The following is a 15,475-nucleotide window of genomic DNA, read 5'->3' as shown; positions in this document are numbered from 1 at the left end:
CTCCAGATTTGACTGAAGTGCCGAAGAGTGGAAGTAACAGCAGGAATATCCTCTGAAGGAAGGAGTGGTAACTCTGGAATTTGTGGATGGAATCCATAATTGATGAAGAATGGAGACTCACCAGTGGAAGAGTGATACAGATAGTTATGGGCAAACTCAGCCCAGGGTAACAGCTCCACCCAGTCGTCCTGTGAAGGGGAGAGATAAATGCGGAGAAATGTCTCTAAATCCTGGTTGACTCGTTCGGTTTGACCATTGGTTTGTGGATGATAAGCAGATGAGGATTTGAGTTTTATTTGTAAGGCCGAGCAGAGAGCCCTCCAGAACCTTGCAGTGAACTGTACCCCTCGATCAGAGACTACTTCCTGAGGTAACCCGTGCAAGCGAAAGTGTTCTCAGATAAACAGTAGAGCCAACTTGGGAGCTGTTGGTAGGCCTGTCAACGGAACAAAGTGTGCCATTTTTGAAAAGCGGTCAATAATCACCCAGATGGTATTGCAACCCTTGGAGAGGGGTAACTCGGTAATGAAGTCCATAGAAATATGGGTCCAAGGTTTCCTAGGAATGGACAGTGGACGAAGCAGACCAGCAGGAGGCAAACGAGGAGTTTTGTGCTGGGCACACTGAGGACAAGAGTTGACCTAATCTTGTACATCCCTCCTCATGGTGTTCCACCAATATGATCGTCGTAGAAATTCAAACATTTTCTGGGCTCCCGGGTGACCGGAAAACTTGGAGATATGGGCCCACTGCAGTATCTTTGGTCGAAATTCAACTGGTACTGACATTCTCCCAGGAGGAGGACCTAGAGAAGTAGGAGCTGCGGAAATGGAAACTGGACTGAGAATTAAACTCTTCTCAAGGGAATTCTCTTCATCTGAGGCCGTTACGGAACGGGACAGAGTGTCAGCTTTGGCATTGAGAGTCCCAGCCCGGTACTTAACAACAAACGAGAACAGAGTGAAGAAGAGCGCCCATCTAGCTTGACGGGGGTTCAGGCATTGGGCAGTTTTGATATACAACAAGTGGTTGGTGTAAATAGTAATTAGATGTTTAGCACCTTCCAATAAATATCTCCATTCTTCTAAGGCAGATTTTATTGCCAAAAGTTCCTGATCTCCAATAGTGTAGTTCCGTTCAGCAGAGGAGAACTTACGAGAATGGAAACCACATGGATGCAACTTCCCATCAGAAGAGCACTGTGAAAGAACGGCTCCGATGCCGACTGAGGAGGCATCGACTTCCAAGAAGAATGGTTCTGTAAAATTTGGCTGTTGGAGTACCGGAGCTGACATAAAAGCTGATTTCAACCGGGCAAACGCTACTATGGCTTCGGAAGACCACAGACTTGGATCGGACCCCTTTTTTTGTCAATGCAGTAATGGGTGCAACAATGGTGGAGAATCCCTTAATTAATTTTCTGTAGTAATTCGCAAAGCCCAGGAATCTTTGTACTGCTTTCAGAGAGAGAGGCTAAGTCCAATCCTGAATGGCAGTAAGTTTTTCCGGATCCATACGAAGCTCCGTACCCGAGATGATATAACCGAGGAACGGAATTAAAGGAACCTCAAAGGTACATTTGGAAATCTTGCCGTAGAGACGGTTTTTCCGTAGGCGGAGAAGTACTTCTTTGACCTGTAGTCGATGCTCTGCAAGATTCTTGGAAAATATTAGAATGTCATCCAAGTACACCACTACGCTTTGGTATAACATATCTCAGAAGATTTCATTTACAAAACCCTGGAAAACGGCAGGAGCGTTGCTGAGGCCGAATGGCATTACCAGATATTCGTAATGCCCATCCCTGGTATTGAAGGCAGTCTTCCATTCGTCCCCCTGTCGGATGCATATAAGATTATAGGCTCCCCTCAAGTCGAGCTTCGTAAAAACGTGGGCTCCACGAACCCTATCAAATAGCTCCGTGATTAGTGGCAAGGGATATTTATTCTTAATGGTGATATCGTTTAAGCCACAATAATCGATACATGGTCTTAACCCCCCGTCCTTCTTCTTCACGAAGAAGAAACCCGCTCCAGCCGGGGAGGTAGAGGGACGGATGAACCCTTTAAGAAGATTAGACTTAATATATTCCGACATAGCCTGGGTCTCAGGTAGTGATAAGGGATACGTGCGACCCCGGGGTGGCATCTTCCCTGGGATAAGCTCAATGGGACAGTCCCAGGGTCTATGGGGTGGTAACTGATCAGCCGCCTGTTCAGAGAAGACATCTGCGAACTCCCGATAGGCCTTCAGAATGAGTTCTTCCTCCGACCTGGAAGATGCACGGAGCGGATAAACGGGTGTGATGCAACTAGAGTGACAAAACGAACTCCAGGACAATATTTGCAACGACTTCCAGTCGACGTGAGGGTTATGAGTTTTGAGCCAAGGCAACCCCAGGACAAGATCGTGGGGCATCTCCGGAATCACTAGGAACTCTAAACGCTCTTGATGTAGAGCTCCGACCTGTAATTTGATGGGCTTTGTGCAACTTGTAATAAGACCATTGGTTATTTTGGTACCGTTGATAGCAGTCAACGTAATAGGTCGTTTGATAGGCTGCAGCTTTAAACCCAGCCTCTGAACACAAGAAAGGGAAACAAAATTTCCTGCAGCCCCAGAGTCCAGTAGGGCATTAAGAGATTTGGCAACTGACTCGGAAAACAGAGACACGGAGAGTAGACAATCCATAGTCGGAGAAGATTTGGTCATGACCCCCAACTTGACTCCTCCAGAACAAGCTAGGCCTGCCTGTTTCCAGGACGGGATTTACAGAACTTGATAAAGTGATCTGTGGCTCCACAGTAAAGGCAAAGTTTACCCTCACGACGGCACTGTCATTCCTCCGGAGACAGTCGAGATCGGTTGATTTGCATGGGTTCGTCCGGACATGGTACAGCCGCTTGCCTAGGAGGAGGAAGCCGAAACCTGGACCGATCCAACCGACTACGTTCACCACCACGCTCCTGCATGCGGAGGTCCACCTTGACACAGAGTGAGATCAACTCTTCTAGTGGATCCGGCAGATCCCTAGTGACCAGCTTGTCCTTCAGACGATGAGAGAGCCCGTTCCAGAAGGCGGCCCTGAGAGCATCATTATTCCAGCGTAGCTCTGAGGCAATGGTCTGGAAATGCAGAATGTACTGACCCACAGAACGAGAGCCCTGCCGAACACGAAGCAAATCAGAGGAAGCGGCGGTCGCCCTGCCGGGCTCGTCTAAGATTCTTCGGAAGGATGCGATGAAATTGGTGTAATTGGAAACCAATGGATCAGACCGTTCCCATAACGGAGACACCCAATCCAACGCTGAACCTTCTAGCAAGGAAATAATATAAGCCACTTTAGAACGATCCGTGGCGAAATTGTGTGAAAGAAGTTCAAAATGCACCTCGCACTGGTTTAGAAAACCGCTGAAATTCTTTGGATTCCCATTATAGCGGGAGGGAGTAGGAAGCTGAAGACGTGACCTGATTCCAGCCGAGGGTTGGACATTACTGGAAACGTCTACCGGAGCGGGTACAGGAACGGGAGCCGGAATAACTGAAGCCAGAGATGCTTGAATTTGATCCAGACGGCCGGACAATTCCTGGAGATACTGCATTACTTGGCCCTGTGCCGCCTCTTGACTCTGAACTCGGGAAGCCAAATTTTGGATGGCGCTTGACACTGTGTTCCGATCCCCCGGGTCCATGTGGCCTGAGTATACTGTCACTGACCCGGGTTGGGAGTGTTGAGAACTCTGGGGTTCTTCCGATGATCGGGAAGAGGAACCACAGGTGGGCCGGAGTAGAGATGGCCGGATATAGGTTTTCCTCATGCAGAACTTAGCAGCCACCAAAGTTCGTGGTTGATGCTAGTGATTCTCAGGATGACCGGAACTTGAGAGCGGTGCTGAGGAACACTGACCGCTGGGAGCACACGGAATGGTGTGAGGCTTGAGAGCGATGCTGAAGCACACTGACCGCTGGGAGCACACGGAATGGTGTGAGGCTTGAGAGCGATGCTGAAGCACACTGACCGCTGGGAGCACACGGAATGGTGTGAATGGAGGTTTGCTGGATGCTGGAAACACTGGAGATTTGTACAATAGAAAAGCACGCTGGAAGCACACAGAATGGTGTGCAGGGAGGTATGCTGGATGCTGGAAACACTGGAGATTTGTACAATAGAAAAGCACACTGGACGCTGGAAGCACACAGAATGGTGTGCAGGGAGGAATGCTGGATGCTGGAAACACTTGGAGATTTGTACAGCAGCAACAGGAGCACTGGAGATCACCTCCAAAGTAGAGACAATACTCAGGCGCCGGGGCTCTGCCCGACGTCTGGTTTTGAATTCCCCGCCCTATCTGGATTGGCGGCATGGACCAATGACGTCACCCGCTCCCCGCCCACGTGACGCCGGGTGCAATGGCGGCGCCCACACTCCGGGGAACCGCCGGGAGCAGCGCCAGCCAGACGCCGGGACCCGACGACCACCGGAGGCGGGGACCGCCAGGAGGACCAGCGGGCACGCAGGGGTAAGCGCGGCGGCCGCTGCCCCTGGCGTGTGACAGAAAAGGCTCTGGAAATCCAGGGAATGGTCAAACAAATTCTGAAACCAACAAGAGTGTCGATTCATCAATGCATTCGGTTGTTGGAGAAGATGGTAGCGGCCTACGAGGCCATACAGTTTGGCCGATTCCATGCCAGAGTATTCCAAGTGGTCCGGATCCCATCTACACATGCATCAGAGGATAATCCTGTCATCCAAAGCCAGAATTTCGCTCCTGTGGTGGCTGCACAGTTCTCACCTCCTGGAAGGACGCAGGTTCGGGATTCAGGACTGGGTCCTAGTAACCACGGATGCAAGTCTTCGAGGCTGGGGAGCAGTCACACAGGGGGAAAGATTCCAAGGAAGATGGTCAAGTCAAGAAACCTGTCTTCACATAAACGTTCTGGAGTTGAGAGCCATTTACAACGGCCTTCTACAAGTGGTGCATCTTCTTCAAGATCAACCCATACAAATCCAGTCAGACAATGTACCAGCAGTAGCGTACATAAACCATCAGGGCGGAACGAAAAGCAGAGCGGCAATGGCAGAGGTGACAAAGATTCTCCAGTGGGCAGAAAGACATGCAAGAGCTCTGTCGGCAATTCTCATTCCGGGAGTGGTCAACTGGGAAGCAGACTTCTTCAGCAGACACGATCTCCATCCAGGAGAATGGGGCCTCCACCAAGAAGTCTTCGCAGAGGTGACATGTCTTTGGGGAGTTCCTCAAGTAGACATGATGGCATCTCGTCTCAACAAGAAGCTTCAGAGATATTGTTCAAGGTCGAGAGACCCTCAAGCAATAGCAGTGGTGACCCAGTGGGTGTTTCGGTCGGTGTATGTCTTCCCTCCACTTCCACTGATACCAAAAGTTCTCAAAATCATAAGAAGAACAGGGGTTTGAGCGATCCTCATTGTCCCAGACTGGCCAAGGAGGACTTGGTATCCAGATCTTCAGGAGTTGCTCATAGAAGATCCTCGGCCTCTTCCTCTTCGTGAGGACCTGCTGCAGCAGGGGCAGTGCGTGTATCAAGACTTACCGCGGCTACGGCATGGCTGTTGAGCGCCGGATCCTAGCCCGAAAGGGTATTCCCAAAGAAGTCATTCCCACTCTTATTCAGGCCAGGAAAGGAGTAACGTCTAAACATTACCACCGTATTTGGAGAAAATATGTGTCTTGGTGTGAAACCAAGAAGGCTCCAACGGAAGAGTTTCAGTTAGTACGTTTTCTCCATTTTCTTCAGGCGGGTGTGGATGCGGGCCTACGACTGGGTTCAATCAAGGTCCAGATTTCGGCCTTGTCCGTTTTCTTTCAGAAACAATTGGCCTCCCTTCCAGAAGTTCAGACGTTCGTGAAAGGGGTTCTGCACATCCAACCTCCATTTGTGCATCCTGCGACACCGTGGGATCTTAATGAGGTGTTGCAGTTTCTTAAATCAGATTGGTTTGATCCTCTCCAGGAGGTGGAGTTGAAGTTTCTCACTTGGAAAGTGGTCATGCTGTTGGCTTTGGCATCTGCAAGGAGGGTGTCTGAGTTAGGGGCCTTGTCTCACAAGAGCCCTTACTTGATATTCCATGAAGATAGAGCTGAGCTAATAACTCCTTCAGGAATTTCTTCCAAAGGTGGTTTCTTCTTTCCATGTAAACCAACCTATTGTGGTGCCAGTGGCTACTGACACCTTCGCTGGTTTGAAGTCTCTGGATGTGGTTCGAGCTTTGAGAATTTATGTCGCCAGAACAGCTCGGATACGGAAAACAGAGGCTCTGTTTGTCCTGTATGCTCCCAACAAGATTGGGTGTCCTGCTTCTAAGCAGACGATTGCGCGCTGGATCAGAGGTACTGTCACGATCCGGGTATCTGGACGCCATTTCTTACCCATCAGATGCCTCCTAAGGCTGGCTCAGCGCTCCAGGACCGGATCCCATCTGTTATCCTGATGTCCACATTCCTGCCTCCTCTCCTGTTTCTCTGAGACTCTGTCACAGTAGCGCCATATTACATCTGGCATGGCGTCTCCTGTCTCCGGTGGCCGGCGCCGCCATTACTGTTTTCATTACCACATGGATTACAAACCAAACTTCCCTCCAAGTGTCTGCATGGGCGCAGCCATCTTGGATGCTGTCAGCTGATCATTTCCACCAATCTGTTGTCTGTATTGTTAATCTGCATAATTGCCTAGCCAATCCCTTCCTTGCTGCAGGTATAAGTAAGCTGTGCCTGAGCAAGGAAGGCGTCAGTGCTTTGGTTGTCAAACCTAGTTCCAGTTTGTCTCTCTTCTGTGAATGTCTTCCAGGTTCCAGCTCCTGTCTTCAGACTTCTGCTGATAGAGACCCGCACCAGCATTCCATCTGCGGTGTAGCCTGACTCTCCGATCCATACTGGACTCACCTGTTTCCAGCTACAACAATCACCTGCTTCCAGCAGTGTACAGCTTCTCTTAAAGGGCCGGTGTCCTTTCTGCAGTTTACCTCTCTCCACCGGTATTATTATTTCTCCGCTCTCAAATTCTACATTTCATCTATATTGCATCGCTCTCAAGCTTTATTTATTATTTAACTGGTTCCAGCCAGTATCCACTCCGTGCCAACACCTGTCTGGTTCTAACCAGTACCCACAGCAGCATTCTACCTACAGCAGTCCAGCTTTCCCTGGAACACCAGCTGGTACGACCCTGGGCTTTCCTCATTGCTACAGTTGAGCCTGGTAAGGACTTTCCAACTTGCAGATAATAAGAACTGTCTCATACCACCAGAGCTCTGTGGCCCCTGCCACCCTGTAGTACCCAGGAACTGTATTATTATTTCTCTGCTGATTTTTATGTTTCTTTTTACTGCTACTGTTATGCATGGAGTCTGTCATAAATAAATATCATTGACTTTCACTCAAATTGTCGTGGTCACGCCTTCGGGCGGTTTCTCTTCATGATACTTACATGTCCAGGGGTCTGATACAACCTCCCAGGTTCCGGTATATCTCAGCCCCTACAACTGAGGCTGCCTTCCGTCAGCTCAGGCCCTCAGTTGTGACAGTAAGCACTGACCAAATGGATCCAGCCGGAGACCTGACTCAAGCGCTTAGGCTGATACAAGAATTGGCAACCCGCCTTGAACGTCAGGAGGCTGCTCAGGACCATGTTGTTCGCTGTCTCCAGGACCTCTCCTCCCGGCTGGATGAGATTCAAGCGGCCCTCCGTGGATCAGGGGCGTCCAGTGTGCCGACTCCAGCGCCTCCGGTGGTGTCCCCACCCACCGTACCTGTTCCTGTTCCCTATCTTCACTTGCCGACTCCTGCTAAATATGATGGATCCCCTAAAGCCTGCAGGGGTTTCCTAAACCAGTGCGAGATCCAATTTGAATTACAACCCAGCAGTTTCCCTACTGACCGCATTAAGGTGGCATACCTTATTTCTCTACTCACTGGTGCCGCTCTAGACTGGGCCTCACCTATATGGGAAAGGTCTGAAGTCCTGTTGTCATCCTATGCTGACTTCGTGGCAACGTTCAGACGAATTTTCGATGAGCCAGGTCGAGTGACATCAGCTTCCTCAGAGATCCTTCGACTGCGTCAGGGGACGCGAACTGTCGGTCAGTATTTGGTGCAATTCCAGACCTTGGCATCTGAAGTCTCCTGGAATGATGACGCTCTTTATGCAGCCTTCTGGGGAGGGCTATCCGAGCGTATCAAAGATGAGCTCGCTGCTAGAGACTTGCCTTTAACTTTAAACGAGCTCATTTCCCTCTGCACTAAGGTCGATTTACGGTTCCGTGAAAGGGCTGTTGAACGTGGAAGATCCACATTTCCCAGGATTCCTACAGTTTCCATTCCTCGTCAGCCATCTCCGTCTCGGGAGGAACCTATGCAGATAGGTCGCTCTCGATTATCTCAGGCAGAGCGTAGTAGACGTCTCGCTGAGCGTCTCTGTTTGTATTGTGCCGAATCTTCTCACGTTGTCAAGTCCTGTCCCAAGCGTCCGGGACAACCTCAAGTCCTAGCCCACCAAGGAGAAGGTCAGCTAGGAGTGACGAATTTCTCTCCATTTCCAAGTAACTGCAATCTCTCCGTTTCTCTGCAGGTGGCTCAGCGTACTAAGAATCTCACTGCCTTGTTGGATTCTGGAGCAGCTGGAAACTTTATTACAGAGAGGTTCGTTAAGCAGTGGTCTCTACCCACTGAGAGACTGTCATCACCGATATCTCTAACTGCCGTGGACGGCAGTAGGATTCCTGAGGCGGTGATTACCTCCAAGACCCTACCTATCCGTCTGAAGGTAGGGGACCAGCATACAGAGTTGATTTCTTTCCAGGTTATCCCCAGGGCCACCCATCCTGTGGTCCTAGGCCTTCCATGGCTACGTTTGCATAATCCTCAAGTTGATTGGAAGTCGACCCGTATCCTGGCATGGGGTCCTTCCTGCTCAGAGACCTGTCTCCAAAAAGAGCTTCCAGTTCGCATATCCTCCTACAAGTCTTCTGATGTCCCGTCTCATCCGTGCCAAGACTCCAAACTACAGTTTTGTCCAGGGTCCCCGAATCACAAGGCTGATGCCCTTTCCCGCTCTAGGGAGCAAGAAAATGAGTCTGAGTCTACTGTCAAGCATTGTAATGTTGATCCAGTGGCGTTCTCCGCAGTGAGTATGGACTCTATGCCCCCGCCAGGGAAAAATTTTGTGAAGCCGGCTTTCAGGAGGAAGCTCTTGCATTGGGCACATTCCTCTCGCTTTGCCGGACACGCGGGCATACGCAAGACCTTAAAATTCGTCTCCAGGTCAAATTGGTGGCCGACCCTAAAGAAGGACATTGCTGAATTTGTGGCCTCCTGCCCGAAATGTGCCCAGCACAAAGTATCCCTCCAGTTACCCACTAGGCAACTGGTTTCCTTGTCTGTTCCTCATCGTCCGTGGTCTCATCCCTCAATGGATTCTGTCATGGATTCCCCACTTCCAAGTTGGCACAAGTCTTCATCCAGAAGTTCCATTCCAGATGGCCAGGTAAACTTAAGAAGTGTCCTGGGGCCACTCCTAAAAGGGGGGGTACTGTCACGATCCGGGTATCTGGACGCCATTTCTTACCCATCAGATGCCTCCTAAGGCTGGCTCAGCGCTCCAGGACCGGATCCCATCTGTTATCCTGATGTCCACATTCCTGCCTCCTCTCCTGTTTCTCTGAGACTCTGTCACAGTAGCGCCATATTACATCTGGCATGGCGTCTCCTGTCTCCGGTGGCCGGCGCCGCCATTACTGTTTTCATTACCACATGGATTACAAACCAAACTTCCCTCCAAGTGTCTGCATGGGCGCAGCCATCTTGGATGCTGTCAGCTGATCATTTCCACCAATCTGTTGTCTGTATTGTTAATCTGCATAATTGCCTAGCCAATCCCTTCCTTGCTGCAGGTATAAGTAAGCTGTGCCTGAGCAAGGAAGGCGTCAGTGCTTTGGTTGTCAAACCTAGTTCCAGTTTGTCTCTCTTCTGTGAATGTCTTCCAGGTTCCAGCTCCTGTCTTCAGACTTCTGCTGATAGAGACCCGCACCAGCATTCCATCTGCGGTGTAGCCTGACTCTCCGATCCATACTGGACTCACCTGTTTCCAGCTACAACAATCACCTGCTTCCAGCAGTGTACAGCTTCTCTTAAAGGGCCGGTGTCCTTTCTGCAGTTTACCTCTCTCCACCGGTATTATTATTTCTCCGCTCTCAAATTCTACATTTCATCTATATTGCATCGCTCTCAAGCTTTATTTATTATTTAACTGGTTCCAGCCAGTATCCACTCCGTGCCAACACCTGTCTGGTTCTAACCAGTACCCACAGCAGCATTCTACCTACAGCAGTCCAGCTTTCCCTGGAACACCAGCTGGTACGACCCTGGGCTTTCCTCATTGCTACAGTTGAGCCTGGTAAGGACTTTCCAACTTGCAGATAATAAGAACTGTCTCATACCACCAGAGCTCTGTGGCCCCTGCCACCCTGTAGTACCCAGGAACTGTATTATTATTTCTCTGCTGATTTTTATGTTTCTTTTTACTGCTACTGTTATGCATGGAGTCTGTCATAAATAAATATCATTGACTTTCACTCAAATTGTCGTGGTCACGCCTTCGGGCGGTTTCTCTTCATGATACTTACATGTCCAGGGGTCTGATACAACCTCCCAGGTTCCGGTATATCTCAGCCCCTACAACTGAGGCTGCCTTCCGTCAGCTCAGGCCCTCAGTTGTGACAGGTACGATTCAACATGCTCATTCCACGGCAGGATTGCCAATGCCGAATTTGGTGAATGCCCATTCTACAAGAATGGTGGGCTCATCCTGGGCGGCTGCCCGGGGGGTCTCAGCATTACAACTTTGCCGAGCAGCTACTTGGTCAGGGACAAACACGTTTGCTAAGTTTTACAAGTTTGACACCTTGGCCGCTGATGACCTAAATTTTTGTCAGTCGATTCTGCAGGGACATCCGCCCTCTCCCGCCCGTACTGGAGCTTTGGTATAACCCCATGGTACTAAAGTGGACCCCAGCATCCTCTAGGACGTATGAGAAAACAGGATTTTTATACCTACCGGTAAATCCTTTTTTCCTAGTCTGTAGAGGATACTGGGCACCCAGCCCAGTGCGTACTTTACCTGCAGTAGTGATTTTGTTATAGTTTTACACAGGTGTTGTGTTAAAATTGTTTTCAGCACGTTGCTGTAATGTTCATGCTGGTTAGCATGTGTAGGTTGAATGCCATGTTGTGCGGCATGCTTGAAGTGTGAGCTCATTGGCGTTTCTATAATGGGTGCAATGTGTGCGGTGCACATGGGCCCCTGGGTCCAGGGGGGGCCCCACACCGCACACATTGCACCCATATTTTAGTACTCACCTCTCCGGAGTCCAGCGTCAGACGCTGCAGCCGCCTCCATCCAGCACAAAATCAACTCCAAAATGGCCGCAGCGTATGCGCACTTTAAATTTTGTCTCCGGAACATGGCGGGCACCATGTTTCCGGAGACCTGCGCATGCGCAGTAGGCTCTGGCGCAGTGTCGGAGCCTACTGTGCCATGGAGAGGAGGGGGCCCACCCGGAGTCTGCACAGGGGTCCCGTCCTCGCTTAAGACGCCCCTGTGTGAGCTGGTGTGAATCTCACCATTAACTTAAAAGTAAATCCTTTTCTCGAATTGTCCATCTCCCTGGCCACAGTTCCTATACTGAGGTCTGGAGGAGAGGCATAGAGGGATGAGCCAGTTCACACTCTGAAAAAGTCTTAAAGTGCCCATGGCTCCTGCGGAACCGTCTATACCCCATGGTACTAAAGTGGACCCCAGCATCCTCTACGGAGTTGGAGAAAAGGATTTACCAGTAGGCATAAAAATACTGTTTTTTCCTGCCAGTATACATACGGACTGTCTGACATGCCTACAGTGATGCTGTCACTCATATAATCCTCCACCATTCTTTCAATGGTGACAGAATCAAATGCAGTGATAGTAGACATGTCAGTAATCGTTGGCAGGTCCTTCAGTCCGGACCAGATGTCAGCTTTCGCTCCTGACTTCCCTGCATCACCGCCAGCAGGTGGGCTAGGAAATCTTATCCTTTTCCTTGCAGCCCCAGTGGCGGGAGAAATTGAAGGACAAGCTGTTGACGGGTCACGTTCCGCTTGAATTGACAAATGCACACTTGTGTCTACTGGAAAGAGAGATACAACTTAGGCTTTAAACCTAGGATCGAGCACGGTGGCCAAAATGTAGTGCTCTGATTTCAACAGATTGACCACCCTTGAATCCTGGCAAAGCGAATGAAGGGCATGGACCACAAGTCCCACATACTTTGCGGAATAGCTCCGTCTTAGCTCCTCCTTCAATTTATCCAGCTGCTTCTGCAAAAGCCTGATTAGGGGAATGACCTGACTCAAGCTGGCATTGTCTGAACTGACTTCACGTGTGGCAAGTTCGAAGGGTTGGAGAACCTGGAATCATACTCTACTGCGCTTGAGTCAAGTGCATTACCCCTCCTTTGCCTATATCGTAGGTGGATGTATAGGCTTGAATGGCCTTTTGCTGCTCCTCCATCCTCTGAAGCATATAGTGTTGAATTCCACCTCGCTACCACCTCTTGCTTCAGTTGATGGCGGGGCAAGTTCAGGAGTGTTTGCTGGCGCTCCAGTCTTCGGCACGCAGTGGCAGAATGACGAAAGTGGCCCACAATTTTTCGGGCCACCGACAGCATCTCCTGCACACCCCTGTCATTTTTCTAAAAAATTCTGCACCACCAAATTAATTGTATGTGCAAAACATGGGACATGCTGGAATTTGCCCAGATGTAATGCACGCACAATATTGGTGGCGTTGTCCGATATCACAAATCCCCAGGAGAGTCCAATTGGGGTAAGCCATTCTGCGATGATTCTCCTCAGTTTCTGTAAGAGGTTGTCAACTGTGTGCCTCTTAAGGAAAGCGGTGATACAAAGCGTAGCCTGCCTAGGAATGAGTTGGCATTTGCGAGATGCTGCTACTGGTGCCACTGCTGTTGTTGCTGCGGGAGGCCATAAATCTACCCAGTGGGCTGTTACAGTCATATAGTCCTTAGTCTGCCCTGTTCCACTTTTCCACATGTCTGTGGTTAAGTGGACACTGGATACAACCGCATTTTTGTAGGACACTGGTGACTCTCTTTCTGACGTCTGTGTACATTCTCCGTATCGCCTGCCTAGAGAAATGGAACCTAGATGGGATTTGATACCGGGGACACAGTACCTCAAACAATTCTCTAAGTCCCACTGAACTAATGGTGGATACCGGACGAACGTCTAACACCAACATAGCTGTCAAGGCCTCAGTTATCCGTTTTGCAAAAGGATGACTGCTGTCATATTTCATCTTCCTCACAAAGGTCTGTTGTACAGTCAATTGCTTACTGGAAGTAGTACAAGTGGTCTTCTGACTTCCCCTCTGGGATGACGATCGACTCCCGGCAGCAACAACAGCAGAGGCAGCAACAGCAGGCATACCACTCAAGGATCCTACGTAGGATTCCTGGCTAGGAGAGGACTCCTCAGTCTTGACAGTGACATGGCCTGCAGGACTACTGACGTTCATGACTGAGGAGGAAGTTGATGTTGAGGGAGTTGGTGGTGTTGCTTGCAGGAGCTTGGGTACAGGAGGAATAAGGGATTTAGGTGTCAGTGGACTGCTTACGCTCTTACCCAAAGTTACTTCTGATGAATGCGCAGCAGGTGACGTATTAGGGAGGATGTTCCTAGGTGGTTAACGTCCTTATCCCTACTTATTACAGATTGACAGAGGCAACAGATGGCTTGACACCTGTTGTCCAGATTTGTGGAAAAATAATTCCACACCGAAGAGGTGGCTTTTTTTGGTAGTTTGCCCAGGCATCACAATGGGCTTCTTCATCCCATGGACAACAGGTGTCTCCCCTGGTGCCTGACTTAAACAAACCACATCACCATCAGAATCCTCATCGTCAACTTCCTCCTCAGCGCCAGCAACACCCATATCCTCATCCTGGTGTTCTTCAACAGTGACATTTTCAGTTTGAATATCAGGAACTGGACTGTGGGTGCTCCTTCCAGCACTTACAGGGGGCGTGCAAATGGTGGAAGGAGCCACCTCTTCCCGTCCAGTGTTGGGAAGGTCAGGCATCGCAACCGCCGACACACTTGGACTCTCCTTGGGGATTTGTGATACTATCTCAGAATGCACAGTTCTTTTCTGTGCTCTTTCCAGCTTAACTCTTAATTTTTCTAGCGGGAGGATGAGGGCTTCCATTGTCCTGTGAAGCTGAACCACTAGCCATGAACATAGGCCAGGGCCTCAGCCGTTCCTTGCCACTCCGTGTCGTAAATGGCATATTGGCAAGTTTACGTTTCACCTCAGACGATTTAAATTTCTTTTTTTGGTTCTTTTTACTGAACATTGGCTGTTTGGATTTTACATGCCCTCTACTATCACATTGGGCATCGGCCTTGGCAGACGCAGTTGATGGCATTTCATCGTCTATGTCATGGCTAGTGGCTGCAGCTTCAGCACTAGGAGGAAGTGGTTCTTCTTGATCTTTCCCTATTTTATCCTCAACATTTTTGTTCTCCATTATTTTTTGGGAGTTATATAATTTGCAGTTATACAATATGCGTCACTGGAACGACTGATGAAGAGATTACTACCACTGGTCTGATGCAGCACAACACAACAACACTGTAAGGGACTTGTGGTTGTTGTTATAATTATTATACGGTAGCAGTGGACATATAGCAGCAGCGTATATCGTCACTGGAATGACTGATGGACAGGACATTACCACTGGTCTGATGCAGCACAACACAACACCACTTTATACAGCTACACTGGATATATGGCAACAGAGGACACCAACACTGTGGCTGGACTGATGCAACACAATACACTGACTACACTGGACTGGACAGCACAAAACAGCACCACTTTATACAGCTACACTGGATATATGGCAGCAGAGGACACCAACACTGGGACTGGCTGGACTGATGCAGCACAATACACTGACTACACTACACTGGACTGGACTGAGCAGCACAACACAGCACAAGACTCACCACCCCACTTTCCTGCCCCCACACAGACACTGAACACTGAGGACACGTCCTCTCAATACACTCTACGAGACTGGAGTAAAAATGGCTGCGACGCGCGTCTTCTTATATGGAATCCAAATCCCGCGAGAATCCGACAGCGGAATGATGACGTTTTGCCGCTTTCGGGTTTCCAAGTCAGGCGGGAAAGCCCGAGCCTGGCTCAGAACCGAACTCGGAAGGCAAGTCCGGTAGGGTTCGGTTCTCTGAGAACCGAATCCACTCATCTTTATTAAATAGTAAACCCTTCTTTCTGGACTTGACATATAACAGTGCAGAGCAGTTCATTGCTTGGCTCATGAAAGTACTGCAGAAGTGTGAGGCAATCCCTTAGTAACTGA

This window comes from Pseudophryne corroboree, chromosome 12 (genome assembly GCF_028390025.1).
Source record: "Pseudophryne corroboree isolate aPseCor3 chromosome 12, aPseCor3.hap2, whole genome shotgun sequence".
Taxonomy (NCBI): Eukaryota; Metazoa; Chordata; class Amphibia; order Anura; family Myobatrachidae; genus Pseudophryne; species Pseudophryne corroboree.
This window is presented reverse-complemented; position numbering follows the sequence as displayed.